Source organism: Quercus lobata, chromosome 10, assembly GCF_001633185.2.
Source record: "Quercus lobata isolate SW786 chromosome 10, ValleyOak3.0 Primary Assembly, whole genome shotgun sequence".
Classification (NCBI taxonomy): domain Eukaryota; kingdom Viridiplantae; phylum Streptophyta; class Magnoliopsida; order Fagales; family Fagaceae; genus Quercus; species Quercus lobata.
In genome coordinates, this window is record NC_044913.1 from 37,677,859 (window position 1) to 37,692,406 (window position 14,548).

Genomic DNA, 14,548 nt, shown 5'->3' on the forward strand with positions numbered 1-14,548 from the left:
TAATGTCCTGAAAATATAATCTGCAATTCTGCCAAAGCTCTTCTCCCTGCCCACACTTTACAACTTCCACAACTTCTAACAAATTATCTTCGAAAAAATCAAAGTTGATTATATTATTTTGAATTCGTGTTGTACTTGTTTCTCTGTTAGTTTTGATGAACATAATATTTTGAAAAAAAAAAAAAAAAAACAGTTACTTTGATGCCATATTGAGGTGTGAGTCAGAACTCGTTAGGGGGCGGGTACCTGACCTAAATGAGACTGGTTTTACCTGCCCCGTTAAGGGATGGAAAATTGGGGCGAAATTTTCCCCATGCCCGAAATTGGTTGGTTGGATATGGGTATTACCCGACTCCGACCTGTACAAGTTTTTTGTTTGTTGTTCTGTTTTGTTTTTGTTTTTGTTGTTGTTGGTGTTTTTTTATTTAATATATATATTTTTTATTTTAGAATTTTTAAAATTATTATTTAAATGAAAAAGACAACTCTTTTTTTTTTTTTTCCTCTAGCAAAATCTTTAAAAAAAAAAGTGAGTGGAGCCAATGCGTTTAGTTAACTAGAAAAGAAAATTCTTAAATGTGCATATTATAATTTATAACATGAATTTTGATTTCATTTGTATCCATTTATGATGATTGTGTTTTATCATTAGATTAAGACACCAATTGATTTTTTGGTGTAAGCAGAGATTGAATGTTAGATATCTTATTCGACCATAAAAGACTTTACTAGTTGAGTTAACTAGAATCCATTACTAGTTGTTCCTTCTTTATAAAGTCAAATCCCTTATATCATCACTTCCCATAAAATGCCACACTCACGTAATTTGCTCACACAATTTTCTTGTGGGGTGGGCAACGACTTTAGGAGTGAGCTTCACACACATATATATTTAGATTAGATTAGAGCAGTGGCGATGCCACGTTGAGGGCAGGGTGTTCCCATGAACACCTTGACTCGAAAATAATTTTTTTTTTATATATCATAATTTAAATTTTTTTTATTTGTTTACCCTTAAAAAAAAAAAGGAATTCCCTCAAGCAAAATCAAGAACACCCTAAAATAAAAAAAAATAAAAAAAAATTATCTATTCTACTTTCAAGCAAAAAAAAAAAAGCCCAATTTTTTTTTAAGCTAAAATCTGAAAAAAAAAAATGTAACAGAGTAAGCCCACTGCCTAAAGCCCAACATCAATCCTAAAGAACAAATAGGAAAGCAAACCCAATCTAAAGAAAAAAAAAACATATGGTAGCAAACCCACGGGCCACGGATTCTTTAAAAAAAAAAAAAAAAAAAAACCAAAACCCAACCTAAAGACAGATGGTAGCAAAACTAACCCACGAATGGTAGCAAAAACTGAAATCAGAAATAGAGAAACATAGCTCATTGCCTCCGCCTCAAACTCGAGCAACAGAGCTCATCGCCATCGATCATCGCCAGCCGAATCGAAGATCGGTCATCATCTTGGCCTCGCCAGTCGGATCGGAGATCAGAATAGCACAGATCAGATTGGAGATTCCTTCCTCGCCAGTCGCCTCGACGTGCTGCCTAGCCCGACGGTGCCACCCCTCAGCCTCAGCCTCCCTGCTCCCTTAACCTTAAGGTATTTCATCTTTACTTTACACTTTTCTTCTCTCTGACTCTCTCTTTTTCTCTAATGGGTTTACTCTCTACTCTCTTATTTCTCTCTGTCTCTTTCTCTCTTTTATCTGAAGACTGAAAGTATGAAAGTGAAATGAGAGTCTCTCTTTTTAAGACTAAAGACTTAATATGATTGGTTGATTCTTTTCTTTTTTTTTTTGGGTGAAATTGCTTAGCTTTATTTTATTTTATTTTTTTGATATGGGCTTGCTTAGCTTTATTGAACTGTAATTGCTTAGCTTTATTGTAACTTTATTAATATTTGTGATTGGCTGATTCTCTTTTTTGTCTTTTAGTGTATTGTCTATTGTGATTGGTTATTGTGAATTTCTGATTGGCTCTTGTGATAGGGGCTTGTCTGTTGAGTGGGGGGAGGGGTGAATGGGGCATGGGACCGGGTGGGAAGTAAAGGCATGAGAGGCAGGCAGTGGATAATGCACATGGGATGTGTGCTAATAGTTAGTAAAGAAAAATAATGAAGCAACTAATAAACAATAATTAATAATTTAATTAACTAATACATTATAAAAGATAAACAAATTAAATTATGTTAGGCTAAACAACAATTAATAATTTTATAATTAATGAAACAACAATATAACAAATTATAGTTTATAAAAGACAAACAAATTAATGAAACAACTAAACAACAATAATTAATAATTTTATTAATATTTCAAATGAACTTATAGTTTATTGTATAGGTAACTTTGTTCATTTCTTTTTTTTTCATTTTTTTTTTTCCTTTTGAGGTTTTTCCTTGTACAGAATGCAAATTTGTTTTGGTTTTAAGATTTTTTTTTTTTTAAAATTTTTTTTAAGCACAAATTTCATGCCGGCCAAATCTTGAATTTCGGCCGGTATTTCCCGAAACACCCAAAATAGACTGAAATGACCCGAAATTTTTTCAAAGTAGAATAGGAACACCCTAGACAAAATTCTTGGAGTCACCATTGGACTAGAGTAAGATTTCTATCTCAAAAAAAAAAAAAAAAATCCTTAAGAATTTATGAGGAAATATGTTAAACAAGCACATTTTACATCAATCTTCCTATTAATCACTAATTGATTCTCTTTGTGCATATCATTAGTATCATTTTAAAATCATTTTTAATGTTGTTAAACTTTAGAAATAAAATGTCATTTTTATTGCTTTGACTAATCAAAACTATAGTAAGAAAAATGACAATCTATTTCTAAAATTTAACAACATTAAAAATGATTTTGAAACGATACTAATGGTACGCACAAAGAAAATCAATTAGTGATTAATAAGAAGATTAGTAACAACTTTAGAAATAACATTTTTTTTAAGCCTAAAGGTTAATAAATTCTCTTTAATTTTCTTTGATTTCATTTAAAAAAAAAAAAAAAAAAAATCAAATCAGGTCGAATGTAGAGAACCCGTTACTTGATGGGGCAATGAGGGAATACTTACAGTTGAAGTAGGTTGAATATCAAAAATAGGGTTCGATTAAACTCACACGGTACCTGGCCTGTGGCCTTCCTTAATGTGATGCTATAGGTATAATGCCATATCGAGGGGGAAATTTTCATATGCGTTGGTGTTATGCGCATAATTCTGGTTTATATTTTTGCTTAATGTATTTCTATGCCTTTTCCCAACCAAAAAAAAAAAAAAAAGTAAAAAGTAAAAAGTAAAAAGTTGCAACAGTGCTATTTATTTATTATAGAGGCTAAAACATAAAAAACAAAATTAGCAATGCAAGTCACAAATTATAAATACACTAAAACTAAAGGATTAATTTGAAACCAGCCTTTGAGCACGCGTGTGAGGGTTCTTGTTTTGTTTTTTTTTTGTTTTCCTTGTATGACAGATGTGTTTTTTTAACAAAGAAATGTGTGTTTTTTTTTTTACAAAGAAACGTGTGTTTGTTTTAATTTTTATTTTTTAAAAAAATGGATAAAGCAATTTGAAAACTATCAGGAGAGTGATCCTATTTTGTAGGCAACATTTTAATGGGAGTTAAAGATGTATCTACTTATAAAAAAAAAACAAAAAAAAAACGTGTATATATTTATTTAGTTTAGTTTTTTTTTGTTGATAACTATTTAGTTTTTTTTTTTTTTTTGGATATTTAGTTTAGTTTTTTTTATTTTTTGGATAAAATTAATACTAATGTTTTTGGATAAACGTAGGGCTTTTTTTTTTTTTTTTTTTTTAAAGGAAAAAAACAACGGAAATGTAGGTAGTTTAACTAATTTTTCTATTAAAAAAAAACAATAAACGTATAGTTGCTTTGAAGAAGTGGGTTAATAGAAGAGTGTTCCTATTTTGTAGGAAATGTTTTAGTGTAAGTTAGATATGTATTTTTACCGGACTATTTTTTAATTTTGTCTCTACTTAAATTTAGGAGTGTAGAAGTATTTTAGAAAAAAAGAAAAAAAATTTGGTCCAAACAAAGGAAGCCCGTAGTATAGATTAGCCTTCGAGCACGCGCTCACGCGCATACTCAGACGCTCTTTTATTTTTTGGGAAATGATTAATTTAGAGTATTTATTATAATTTGAGATTGCTACATTTTCCAATCACAAAAAAAAAACCTAGGGGTGTGATGAGTATTATGTGTGGTGAAATAATTCTTCATCACACCCCTAGGTTTTTTTGTGATTGGAAAATGTAGTAATCCCAAAGTATAATAAATGCTCTAAATTAACCCTTACCCAAAAAATAGAAGAGCTTCTAAGCACATGCGTTAGCGCATGCTCAGAGGCTAGTATTCTGTAATTATTATCATTTTTTGCCAATTTTGTTTATGTAGTAATCAACATGTTATTAATTGGAAGATAATGCTATAATTTAGTATTAACCCATAGGGGGAGGAAAAAATGATCCATTGAATAAATCTTATAAATAATGCATATAATGAAAATGCATAATGAAATCGTAACAATAAAACTACTTACAAAATACATGTGGTGACCTTGACAAAAGCTATTATGCAAAGTTGATGGATCAATGTAGAAAAGTGAAATATTTACATTAGGTAAAACTGTAAAATAATTCACTACATCTGAAACATGGAATATGTGAACTTATTAATATTATGCCGGCTATGGTGGAGAAGTTGGTGGAGCAATGTTATTTGTTCCACATTCTAATTGCTTTCCAACAACATTTGCCATGAACCTGTGATACAAAATGTGTGTGTCTGTGTTGCAAAACAATATTGCACCCTTATTTTTGAGTTGCAATGGTCTGACACTAAAAATATGTAAACACAATATTTTAGCCATAATATAATTTTTTTTTAAAAAAATAATAGCTGAATTGGTTGAAATTTCCCTCCCCTAACTATTGAAGGATTTTTTTTATTAACTATATAAAAAGTGGCTATGCCGCTACAGTGCTTCGGCACTGTGCACTCAGTGTGTTTGCACTGTAGCAACAACAGTGCTTTGGTTTCGTGAGTCCTTTTTTTTTTTTTTTTTACTCGGTTTGTTTTGTGCTTTTTGTTTTTTTGTCTTTTCCTTCTTCTTTATATACAGTGCTTTTGGTTTAGTTAACTGGTACTGTAGCTACCGTTCCTAATTTTAAAAAAATATATATATATTTATGTAAGCTGGTATATATATTGTTATACTAATGCAATAAATTTCACAATTATTGACTGGAACTGTAGCTACAGTGCCAAAAGTTTTTTTTTTTTCCCTAATAATCGGTTTGTGTTTTTTTTTTTTAAAAAAAAAAAAAATATATATTTATGTAAGCTGGTATATATATTGTTATACTGACATACAAAGCGCATGCACTGTAGCACTGTGTGTTTTTGGTTTAGTTACCGGCACTGTAGCTACAGTGCCTAAAGCTTTTTTTTTTTTTTTTAATTTTTTTTTAATTTTTTTAAATATTTATATTTATGTAAGCTGGTATATATATTGTTATACTAACACAACAAATTTCATAATATTTTCACAATTATTGACCGGCACTATAGCTACCGTGCCTAAAGTTTTTTTTTTTTTTTAATATTTATGTAAGCTGGTATATATATTGACACAACAAATTTCACAATTATTGACATGTCAATTTCTTACAAGTCGAAATAAAATAATAAAATATGAGACTATGACTAACAACAATTAAAAATAAATATTTTGAGAAAATGTTACAACACTTATTGTGTAGTGCTTTTTCTTTATCGCAAATGCATGTATGCACGATAGCTACAGTGCTTTTGGTTTAGTTATCTGGCACTATAGCTACTATATATAAAAGCGCGAATGCACTAAATTAATGTAGCTACACTGATTTGGTTTTGTGAGCCAATTTTTTTTCCAAGTTTTGAACAGTAAATACAGTGCCACTTCTACAATAGCTACAGTTTTTTTTTTTTTAGTAATCGGTTTGTGTTTTTTTTTTCTTTTAAATATTTATGTAAGCTGGTATTTATATTGTTATACTGACAACAAAAAATTTACAATATTTTCATGATTATTGACATGTGCGAATGCGCTAAAGCACTGTAGCTACAGGGCTTTGGTTTTGTGAGCCACTTTTTTTTTCCCAAGTTTTGAACAGTAACTACAGTGCCAAGTGGCACTATAAATACAGTAGTTACAATTTTTTTTTCCTTTTAAATATTTATGTAAGCTGATATATATATATTGTTATACTGACACAACAAATTTCACAATATTTTCACAATTATTGACGTGTCAATTTCTTACAAGTCGAAATAAAATAATAAAATATGAGACTGTGACCAATCACAACTAAAAATAAATATTTTGAGAAAATGTTACAACAATTATTGTGCAATACTTTTGGTTTATTCAACTGGCACGGTAGCTACAGTGCCTAGTTTTTTTTTTTTTTTTTTTTTTTTTTTTTTTTTTTTTCAGTAATCGGTTTGTGTTTTTTTTTCTTTTAAATATTTATGTAAGCTAATATATATATTATTATACTGATACAAAAAATTTCACAATATTTTCACAATTATTGACGTGTCAATTTCTTATAAGTCGAAATAAAATAATAAAATATGAGACTGTGACCAACCACAACTAAAAATAAATGTTTTGAGAAAATGTTACAACACTAGCGCTTTTGGTTTATTCAACTGGCATGGTAGCTGTAATGCCTAAAGTTTTTTTTTTTTTTTTTTTTTAAATATTTATGTAAGCTGGTATATATATTGTTATACTAACACAACAAATTTCACAATACTTTTATAATTATTGACGAGTCAATTTATTACAAGTCAAAATAAAATAATAAAATATGAGACTGTGACGAACCACAACTAAAAATAAATATTTTGAGAAAATGTTACAACATTTATTGTGTAATGTTTTTGGTTTATTCAACTGGCACGATAGCTACAGTGCCTAAAGTTTTTTTTTTTTTTTTCCTTCTTTTAAATATTTATGTAAACTGGCATATCTATTAACAATATGAAAAGAGCCAAAGGCTCATGAATAGTGTTTTTTTGGTTTATTCAATTAGTGAGGTGCACTTTTTCCCCCCCTTTAAGTATGCCAGTTGGTTTGAGCTTTGTTTTTTTTTTTTTTTTTTTTAAGATCTTTATATGTTTGCTTTGTACTTACAATGCAAGTTTACATTGTAAATACAAAAAAGTAGTTAATATTATACACATTTGCACAAAAAATTGTAAATATTGTACAAATTTTGTAAATGTGTACAAAATTTGCCATTTTTTTGGTGTCTACAATATAAATTTACAATGTAATTAAGTACAATGTATACATTTTGTTGTTATTACAATATATTCACAACTATTGAGGTGTAAATTATAGGTCAAAATAAAATAATAAAATATTGGACTGGGATCTGTCACGGTCTTATACGAATGAGATTAACTTTTTATGACATAATTATCAAAATTCTTAAAATTAATATATCTTTTGATTAATGTAAATCTCTATGTATTTAAAAAATCAAATGATTTATATATTTATTTTGTGATAAAAATAAAATCTAAAATTGATCCTAATCACTACTTTTTTTCCCATGGCTAACACGTGCTGCCTTGACTAGTTGTATTAAAAAGGCTTCATGTTATTAATTGGTTGAAAATCTATAAAACGTGGTTTTTATTTTTTCCTCTTTTCTTTAAATATATAAGTATAAAATCATGGGAAAAATTACTTCTAAGTAATATCTAAATAATAGGCAAAATTTTAGGAATAAAAATACTTAAAATTTTTTTTAAAAAAAATTTAAATGTAAAACAGTGCTGGCATATTATTAAAATACCTAAAACATCGTTTTTTTTTTTTTTTTTTTTTTTTTTTTTTTTTTTTTTTGTAAAAAAATAGGAAACCAACGTTGAAGGACTCACCACCCTCAAAAACAAAAAAAAATTTGATGCAAATTTATTAACTGAGTACACGTAACACTTGATGCAAATTCAAAAGGCATGGTTTGTTTGGAGTCTTTTTGTCTTTGGGTAAGTTATTTTGGATCAAATTAAATTTTAATAATTTTTAAAATTTTAAATGAAGTAACATTTTAAACTATCAAATATAAGGTATATTTACGGGTGTAAGTTTTTACCCCTAAAAATTAGTCTATTATTTATTTAGAACAATGTTATTAATTCCGTTCCGTTCCGGCCGGAATGGCCAGAAAATACCATTCTAGCAAGTAAACTGGAATGGTATACCCCCTTGTTCCACCTCGGAACAAATTCCGGGTCATTCCGGGGTGTTCCGGCCATTTCGGGTGATTTCGGGAAATACCGGCCAAAATTATGGATTCGGCCGGAATGAGTTTCATGCGAAAAAAAAAATTGACAGAATACAGGGAAAAATCTTATGAGCCACAGTGAGGGGGAAAAATAAAAGGAAGGTTGAGGAGGTGAGAAGAAAAAAATCAAGAGAAAAAAACAAAAGGAAAAAAGAAGATAAGAAAGAAAAAAAAATCAAGAAAAGCTCACGGTAATGAGATTTATCATTTATGTAGGGCTATATGCTTCCTCTTAGAATTTAGAACCCATGTCTTTGCAAAGACTCCACTAGAACCTAGCTGAGAAGATCTTTGAGAAGTGAACTTGAGATGGCGTTTCAGACTTTTAGCAAAGTAAGGGGTAGTGTTTTATTTGTTTTGTTGAGTTGACCACACAATCCAAGTAATAAGTAAAAAAAAGATGAAATAGTATAAAAAGAAGAAATAGGAAGTCATTGAAAAGACAATCACGTGGGGTTGGTAATTTCTTGGAAGCTTCATATTTTACAATGCCCAACATCCATGTTTATTTACAAAAAAAAAAACCCAATTATTCTGATTTAATATTTTTTTTGTTAAAAACCATCTAACTAGTTGGATAAGTTGACTAAGATTTCTTTTCAAACCTCTCTATTGAGTTCATTAGTTAATGTCAAAATAATTGTAATTATATATATATATATATATATATATATTAGCGGGTAATTCCGAAACGGTATAAAACGGTACGACGAAATAGGCCGGTACCGAAATATTCCATTCCAATAGACAAACCGAAACGGTCACCGAAACGGTATTCATAACATTGATTTAGAAGCAATTTTCAGCACAATTTTAAAATTTTATCTTTAAAGATAGGTTCTCTAGTATCATTCTTGCTTTAGTGTCTAAATAATTGGCAAAATTTTAGGAATAAAAATACTTAAAAAAATTAAACGTAAAACAGTGCTGGCATATTATTAAAATACCTAAAACATAGGGATTTTTTTTTTTTTTTGAAGTTGCAAAAAAATAGGAAACCAACATTAAAGGACTCACCACCCTCAAAAAAAAAAAAAAAAAAAAACCGTTGATGCAAATTTGTTAATTGAGGACATGTAACACTTGATGCAAATTCAAAAGGCATGGTTTGTTTGGAGTCTTTTTGTCTTTTGGTAAGTTATTTTGGATCAGATTAAATTTTACCAAATTTTAAAATTTAAAATTAAGTAACATTTTAAACTATCAAATATAAGATATATTTAAGGGTGTAGGTTTTTACCCCTAAAAGTTAGTCTATTATTTAGAACCAATTTTCACCACAATTTTAAAATTTTATTTTTAAAGATAAGTTCTCCAGTATCATTCTTGCTTTAGCAAATTTGCGTATATAACAATTGCTTACAAAATCATCAAATGTGCAATGAAAGGCACAAAAAAGGATGTGAGAGTGCTTTTTTTTTCTAGCACTCAGGCCCAAGGATCCTGGGCCAAATAGTTGTAGTTCGGTGGACTGGGTTTTGATTCACCGCAGCTAAAGGGCTATTTAAGAATCAAGTGGTGCACAGGGCATACTTCCTACAATACACATAAATTAACAAACAAGGATATTTGTATTGAACAACAATCAAAACATCAAAGTAATGCAAAAGCAAACAGTAAATACACAAAGTAATGGTTAGGGATCCTCAAATCAATAGGGAATGCTTCATTGAATTTTCTTTATTATGATTACAGTGTGCTCGCTAAGACATGATACAAGGTTCAAGTAAGCTCAAAAATTACAGTCTTAGATGGCTATTCAAGCCTCTAAGACTTGCAAAGTTTGATTCTTTTTGAATCCGAGTATGTGCTATAGTGGCTTTTTCTGGGATACTGGGAAGTAATTTACTAATTTCTCTGAGTTTTCTTCTCGACAGAACTTTCTCAATGATTCTGTTGTAAATTTTTTTTTTCCTTCTTCGCAATCCTTCCCCTCTTTTTGTAGTGTTATTTTGGAGTTTCGGAGAACTATTGATTCCCCTATTTTGACCCCTGTGTACCAGAGCCTGTGTTGTGCCCATCGCCCAGAAGGTTCAGTTTTTCCTGTTCTTCATTCTTTCCTTCCTTTTAGTGTTGTTTCTTTGAAAGTCCGTGGCTGACTATCTATTTCGGAGTGCACTAAGGTCACGTTCTTCACGGTTCAGCTTTTGGCCGTCCTTTTTCTTTATCTTTTTTCTCAAATGGGCGGAATCCCACTCTATTGGTTTGAAAGTCCTTTGCTGCTACTCCCTTTTTTTATACCCCTTCGTTTTGGTTCCCCGAGGTACCGCCCACTTGCGCTATGAGAAGTCACTCCAGGTTTTCTTCTTTTCTTGCTAGATCATTTGGTACTTGAGAAGGACGTGCCCATCCTCTGTTTCTTGTGTTCTTTTGGCTTTTTCCTTTGAGCTGTCTTAATCCTTTCTTGACTATATTACATGCCTCGGGGATCCCGAGCCTTTTGGCAGTCTCTGAGGATCCCGACTCAACTTTCTTTTCACACTAGTAATTCTTTAATCTTCTGATCTGGGCTTCTTTTCTTTTTTTTTTCTTTCTTCTTTTCTCATAAACTTCCGGGCTTGTCTTTTTTTTCTTTATGTTTTTTGGGCTTCAAGCCTTTTGGGCTTACCATTTCTTCTCTTTTTCCATGGCCCCTTGTGCTTATTTCTTTGGGCTTGGGTGCTGTGATTTTTTGGACCTCAACATTTAGCCCCCTGAGTTCGTGGGTTGCCTGAAGCCCACGCGTGAGTAATTCAGGATTTCTTAGATTCTGTAGGATTTTCTTTTAATTATCCCTGGGTTCCCTTCTTCCTTCTTCAGGATCCGGGCCTTTCCTGCTGCTTTTTGGTTATCCTAGTCTTTTCTGCGTGTCGTGTTTCTTTATTTTGCAATTTCCCCTTTGCACGGGACGTGGCAGTTGAGTATTTGGAGTAAAACTTCCTTTACCCACCTTTTTCGTTCCCCGTAACTTCCATTAATAACTGCTAATTAATCTCTTCTTCAAAATTAAATATTTTGGCAACTGGCGCGTCTTTCTATACACTGTCTTCTCCAACTGCCCTTTGTGCCTTTATTGCGGGCGTTTCACATTATCTCTTTGCTTTTCCGAGTCTTTCATTCTTAGGTCTCTTTTCTCTCTTTTCAACCAGTCTGCTATTCCCGTTTCCCTTTTCCATTCTTCCAATCCTCCCTTCTTCTCATCATTCCCATTACTTTAATGGCTTCTTCTTCTTCTCGAAAAAGAAAAGAGCGTACTCCCAGCCCCTTTTGAGGGTGAAGGCTCTTTTGGTTCTGCTCAGAGTGAATCTCATGAGGTCACTGAGCACCCGACTTTTCCTCTACGGGACACCTGGTACTCTCCTAGTTTATCTTTCCCTCAGGTGTCTCATGGTGAGGCCCCTCCGTCCCCTCATGCTTGGGTGTTTTCTGGTCAGGCGGGTTTCGCTGGTTCCGCTCAGGTTCCAGACCTTAGAGAAAATTTTGATCTTTAGATCAGGCAGGGACTTCGAGAGTCGTTGCCTATCTTCTTTGATTTCGTTCCGGGGAATCCAAGGTTGGCCCATCTAGGTGGATAAGGAACTATCTGATGAGGAGTTTGTGGGTCACCTGAAGCGTGCCAGGATTCTGAAAGCGGTGGCAATTTCCAGGAATCTTGAGGGTTTCAGAGACGCTAAAGGTCTCAGGCATCTGGTATGCCGTTGGTGCCCTTCTCTTCATACCTTTTTCTTTTCTGTTGGTGAGTTGACAATTACCCTGGAGGATGTGGTCAACAACTTCATTCTCCCGGTATATAGGGATGAGAATCCTTTTGACATTAGTCTTTTTGAAGAGGATCTCACGGTAGAAGATAAGTTGTTTAGCCATTTTGGTGGTCGCACTGCTTCTCCTGGTGGTAAGCCGGCCAAGATGGGGAGATGGGTCATGACCCTTTCTCGTGAGAAAGATAAGGAAGTCAGGTGAGCTGGTTTCCTGGCATTCTGGCTTAGTAAATTTCTGTTCAGTGAGTTCCCGGGGTACGGGGGTAAGTCTACTTTCTTTCCGTTAGCAATTAATTTGGCTTGAGGGGGCCATGTTTATTCCCAATTAGATCAGCTCCACGGAGATGAAGCCGAAGGCGATTCTTGTTATGTGATCACTTCATCTCTTCACTGTGCCATTCTCCAGATATTTATGTGGGATCGTTCTTCAGCCACTTTGGCTAAGTGCAGGAATTTGAAGTTTGTGAAGGACAAATTCCAAAGATCCCCTGATATAGTTAAGGGTCTTTGTGGTAATTCGACTGATACTTTTCCCATCATCTTTCGTTGGATTAGTCTGAAAGGTGGTGGTCTTAACCTGGTTGAGTTGTTTGATCAAGCAGGAAATTTACACTGGAGATCTCCCCGGGAGTTTGGTCCTGGTTTTGCTTGCGACTCTGTGTTGTCTTCTTTTCTAACTTCTATCGGAAATACTTTTGATTTGCGCTGCGGTGATGAGGGTAGTTTAGCCTACTTAGCTTGCATTAGTCTCTCTTGGCTTCCGGTGCCTTCTTCGAGCGGCCCAAGGTATACTCATTACTCGGCACACCGGGTACTTCGGCAGTTCGGTTTCAACCAGGATATTCCCCCAGTTTTTAAGGAAATAGTACCGTCTCTCCCTTCTTTGGATCCTTTTTTGAGGCTGTAGGCCTTCTCCTATTGGTCGCGGAGGAGCCCTCAGTTTGCAGTGCCTAATTCCTAGAGAGGAGTTTTTGCAGCCAATGGCTATACTGGCTACTGGAGGAGAATACAAAAATCTTTTGTTGATTACGTTGGCTCTGGCACAATTAGGGAAACCTCTAATCTTAGTATTTCCTCTGCTCCAACATCCAATAAACGCTTATCCCTGCCCACTGCTGGGATTGTATCTACTGCTATAAGTAGTAAGACGGGGTTTGCGGAATGGCATGCCTTCAGGGGAGGCTGGGTAACATATGCACAAGATTTTCCAGCAACTTGGTCGGGCTGTGGTCTTATTATTGGTACTTCCTCCGAGTTACCCATTAAGAAGGGTGCAATAGAGACAATAGGCGCTACCACTCCTGCGGGTAAAGGCAAGGAGATTAGGCTGAAAAAATTGAAAGCAGTTGATGTTGAAGAAAGTACAGAGGGCATGAAGGTTGGTCCTGAGGCAAAAAAGAGAATGACTGGGAAATCCCAGAAACAGTTGGTGACTTCGGAGGAAAAGGAAGTCGGGCAACCTTTGGCTACAAGGACCCGGAAGAAGACTAAGGTAGAGTCTTCTTTTTCCTAGGTTCCTGTGACTTCTTCAGTCCATGGTCATTTGGGATCCTCTGATTTTGTATCTCAGCCCCCCTTAGGACCCTCTGGGCGTACTCGTAGTAAACAAAAGACCCTCAAAGAATCTGTAGAGAGAGAGAGAAGGGCAAGACCTCTTTCCTTCTTCTCTCTTTTATATTTGTTACTATTGTTGTAGTCACTTCCTCCTTTTAGCTAATGAGTGGTTGTTTCCTTTGCAGTCCAAACGCAAGTCGGACTTCAAGAAAGGTAGAAGTCAGTCGTCCGGTGATGATGTGGTATGGCCTTTCCCTATTCACACCTCTCCGTTTGCTCTTATTCCTTTCTTTGGTACTGTGTGTTTGGGACACCCTGTTGTCTTCACTTATTATTGTTTGTCTTCCCCTTTTTTTTTTTTTTTTTAGGTGGAGGTGTCTCCTCCCATGGCTGATAGGGTTTTGGAGGAAGAGACGGTTACGACCCTTTCTGTTGTGTTTCCCAGTATGGAGGAGGAGCCCCCTAGTGGTGGCATGGCTGAGGAGACTGGGATGCCAATGCAGGGTGTCCAAGCTACTCAAGATCCTGAAGCTTCCCAACTCCCTGCATCCCAAAGTCCTCAGCTTGAGCGGATTCCCAGTCCCATCAGAACCGCGTTTCCTCAGACAGTGTTAAGTAAAGAAACTTTGGGAGGCACGCCTCTATCTAAACAAATAGGTGAGCCGTATTTCCCTTTATAATAGTGGACCTTTTGAGTTTCTTCTTTCCTTTCTCCTTTTAGGTCAAGCTCGTGTGAGGTCTGTTCCTAGCGTTGCCTCTTCTTTGGAATCAGAGGATTCTGAAGGTGAGTGTAGATCGTTCTTACTGTGTTTCCTTTTCTTTCTTTCTTTTTCTACACCTTTTCCCCGCCTTCTTCTTCTATGGTGAAGCCCTCTGCATCTCT